The 706-nt window shown below is 34.1% G+C and overlaps 1 pseudogene; it reads right to left on the minus strand.

Annotated features, from left to right (window-relative positions):
• Window positions 1–83: 83 nt before the first annotated feature.
• LOC105460203 lies at window positions 84–658 on the minus strand (annotated as a pseudogene).
• Window positions 659–706: the final 48 nt, after the last annotated feature.

A 706-nucleotide genomic window follows, 5' to 3' on the forward strand; every position in this document is an offset into this window, starting at 1 on the left:
CAGTCCACCTAGTATAATGTAACTTCTATCTTTGAGACAATAATAGCGGCGATAAGCGAGAATGTGATTGTCCAAAGGTTTACCCTGTTCCTGAATATTTATAATTATCTGTAAATATAAACATATATATTAAAAATACACATTATATGTAAAACAGGTTTATTTATAAACAAAAGAAGAGGCTATTATTTATGAACAATTCTTTCTGCTACCGTCAATTAGAGTTAAAGCATACCTTTCCCATATGTTTTCCACTTGTCATATACCTAACAGCTTCTTCGATATCTGTTTTCGGAAAAATTGTCACTTGAAGTGGTTTGACAATTCCATTATTAATACCATCGGTTACCATTTTTGATATTAGAGATTTATATTTGTGATTGCTAGTGCACACATTATCGAGTAGAATTCCATAAAAACTAATACCCTTCTGAAACTCGGACATACCTAAAGGATTGTTTGATATAAGATCATATTTGCCAATCTCTAAAAAACGACCGTTTCGCGCCAAACAACGAACGGACGCGATTAATTTTTCTTCAGCCAACGAATTTAAGACGATGTCGACGCCACGACCTTTCGTTTGTCGCATTATCATTTGTTCAAAACTAGTATCTCGAGAACTTCCAATATGTTCATCCAAAATAGTCGGAAACATTTGCTTAATAAAGTTTCGTTTGTCACTCGTGCCCACGGTAGTGAACAC

This window comes from Wasmannia auropunctata, unplaced genomic scaffold (genome assembly GCF_000956235.1).
Source record: "Wasmannia auropunctata unplaced genomic scaffold, wasmannia.A_1.0 LD326547.1, whole genome shotgun sequence".
Lineage (NCBI taxonomy): Eukaryota > Metazoa > Arthropoda > Insecta > Hymenoptera > Formicidae > Wasmannia > Wasmannia auropunctata.